Here is a 3,398-nt window from a genome sequence, read left to right on the forward strand (position 1 = left end):
TAATTCTCATCTCGATCTGATACCCGTTGGGTATCAGGTACCCGCTACCCGACGACAATGAGAAATGGGGCAAGATCAGGTAGTGTGTCTTAGAATTTTGCAGGTAGCGGGTTACCCGTTAACCTGATAGTACCTGATATCATTAGTATTAGCCATTTACCCATATTTCAATACTCTATGTTAAACTGCCGTTGGGAAACATTGTGGGCTATTATTATTTGAACAGGAAAAATATCAATATTTTTTACACATGATGGGATATTGTTTTTTTTTTTTCTCTCGCAGTAATCAAATCTTAATCTTAATAATAGTAAAGAGTTGGTAAAGGACATGTGAAAAACAAGCTTCAACAATCTTAGTGGTTTTATGAACCCAACTTTTGGTTTGAAGCACTTTCTATTGGGTCAAACTTAGCATACTCAAACTTAAAAATCTCACATTATCACCTATAGGAGCACCATTTTGGGTCGGGTACAGGTACCCGCAATGTCGGGAACAGGATACCCGATACGGGTATGCGGTAATCCCGATATGTTACGAGACAAATATTAGGATAGCAAATTTAGCTGAAATCGGGCACGGGTACCCGACTTGTTAGGTGCGGATACCTGCGAGTAACCCGTTTCGCCACCCATAATTCTAATACTCCCTCTGTCCCATTATAAGTGGGGGCATATTCCTTTTTTGGCAAAAAAGAAATACTATATCTGTCTTATTTTATCATCTCTCCTACTTTTTTTCTCTAACCTTTTTCACCTCTAAAAATCTAAAGCCAAAAGAAATATCTCATATGAAATGGAACGGAGGGAGTCCATTTAAAAAACTTTATTGATATTTTTAATTTTGTAAATATTGTAAAAATTAAAGCACGATTCGTTCGTTTTCTTTAAAACTTCATATAAATGGATAAAATATCAACTCGAGCTTTGTTTTTTTAAGAAATTTATAAAATTAAAAATGTCAATAATTTTTTTTTAATTTATTAGAATCAAAATAAACATATAAAACAAAACAAATAACATCAGATATACATCAAACTATGATGGTACTCATATAAGGTATGTAGCGTATTGTTTCTCCATATATAAATTTCCCATTATATCTATAAACTACACTAAATGCCCCCCTCTCATACATATAAAAGTTTTCTACAGTGTTATATTTTTTTCCCTCCTCAAGTAAAATCCTAGCAAACTGATTAATTATATGTGACTGATGAAATTTAAATCTTTCAGAATTAGTTATTCTCCTTTTTTAGAGGTAAAATCTTCAGTCGTATATTTCACTAAAATTAATCTACATTGGCAATCCAATTATAATAATCAATTCAAATTATATAATTGACATCAAATATTTCATTCTTCTTACTTTGATTGAGATTTACTAGGAACATTTTGTATGATTAAAAAGTTAAAATATCTATTTTATTTATTTAACATACCAAACACTCAGTCAAGCCAACTTATTCACATAAAACTGAATAACTTAATCTTATTTAGTGATAGAAGAATATATTGTAAATTTGGATAATATATCTTTACTAAAGTAGTAATAACCGAAAGAATTGGGAAAAATCTGCATGATTGAGTAAGTATTACTAATAGTCTTTGATCATATTAAATGTATAAATATGTGAACTTGCATAATTTAAAACTATAGTATGATTAGTATCCAACTCTGAAATAAGGAATATGATAATTTGTTTGATGCGATTTGTATAATTAACCTAAAACAAATTTAATACTCCTATATATGTGTAAAAGATACTAGTACAACTGTATAACACATTTGATTTACATAAACAGAGAAGGAAGAAATGATGACAGCCGCGTAATTTTTTGATTTCGTTTATGGAAATAACGTGTAATTTTTCTTCCTTGTGAATTTCATAACAAACAATAATTTACGTATAAATACTACTACTCTATGCTCCCCAAAACAATCATCAATCACCCATGGATTCGGCCCAGCAGTCTTTGTGGTGCTATCAGTGCAAGAGGATGGTCATGGTTGAGTCGCAATTCTGTCCGCACTGCCGCGACACCTCCTTCAATCCGCTCATAGTCCTCCGGAACGAGGCCGTGGGGCGGGGCTTCCAGTTCTACTACGATGACGAGTCGGGTGGAGGGGTCCGGCCTCTGCCTTCCTCTGTTTCGGAGTCATTGCTCGGGTTCGGATCCCAGGCGATGCTGGAGCGCGTCTTGGGGATCGGCTTCAGCATGTGGGCCTGCCCGGATAATCCGCCCGCCAGCAAGCACGCTGTGGCGTCCCTGCCCGCGGTGCAGATCCAGGCCTGCCACGTGGACGTGGAGCCACACTGCGCCGTGTGCACGGACGCCTTCGTGCTCGGTTCGGAGGCCCTCAAGATGCCCTGCAAGCACCTCTTCCACGCCGAATGCATATTCCCGTGGCTCAATCTCCACAACTCCTGCCCGGTTTGCCGCCACGAGTTGCCGGCCGGTCAGTCGGGGGCCGTGGGGATTGCCATCTGGCGGTTGCCCGGCGCCGGATTCGCCTTGGGGAGATTCGTTGTGGGAGAGATGCCGCGGCCGGTGGTGTTCTCCGATGTGGAATGGGGTCTCGCCTTCACCGGCGGCGCGCTGAGGGCAATTCAGTGGCGGCCGCGGAGGGCCGGTGCTTTGCGTCGATTTTTCTGTTCGATTTTTCGGAGGGGGCGGTCGAGTTCGGGTCCGGGTCCGGGTCCGTTGAGGAGGAGCAGGAGCACAACTCTGACACCCATTGAGCAGCAATAGATATTGACCTATTAATTTGTTTTCATTTTAAATTACTCTTTTAGTATTCTTCTTAGTTACTCAGTATAGTAGGAACGTGTAAAACAGAATATTCTTTATATTTTAACAAAATCTCAATTTTGTTTTTTTTCTCAATTCATTTTATGGATTGAGTATTTAGTCTGGCTACTAAATTATTGGTTAGATTTAGTTTATGTATAAACATTATTTCATCATCTAATGATGCATACCAAAAAAATATACTTTCTTTGTTTCGGCTAAGATGACACATTGTTTAGCCGGCACGGGATTTTAGGAGTTATTGGTGGATTTTAGGAATTATTGTTTAAAGTGTTTAATTGGAAAGAGAGAAGGTGGATGTAAGTATTAAAGTAGAGAGATAAAGAAAGATGAATATTTTAATAATAGTGAGAAAAAAATGGTTGAGTGTATCAATTGGAGAGAGAAAGTTCCAAAAAAAGAAAATGTGTCATCTTAGTTGGGACAAATAAAAAAGGAAAACGTGTCATCTTAAGCGGGACGATGGAGTAGTAAAAATACATTTGTACTCATTATAGCAAAAATCTAGAATATTCGAGAAATTTTGGAAAAAAAGGACTACATTCGTTGACCTTTTGAAATTTGGGATCGAGGCATACCAATTTT

The 3,398-nt window shown here is 37.8% G+C and overlaps 1 pseudogene; it reads left to right on the forward strand.

Annotated features, from left to right (window-relative positions):
• Positions 1–1,955: 1,955 nt before the first annotated feature.
• On the forward strand, positions 1,956–2,753 carry LOC125218213 (E3 ubiquitin-protein ligase RDUF2 pseudogene; annotated as a pseudogene).
• Positions 2,754–3,398: the final 645 nt, after the last annotated feature.

The sequence above is a fragment of the Salvia hispanica genome, chromosome 1 (genome assembly GCF_029641045.1).
Source record: "Salvia hispanica isolate PSC_SH4W2 chromosome 1, Shi_PSC_v1, whole genome shotgun sequence".
Lineage (NCBI taxonomy): Eukaryota > Viridiplantae > Streptophyta > Magnoliopsida > Lamiales > Lamiaceae > Salvia > Salvia hispanica.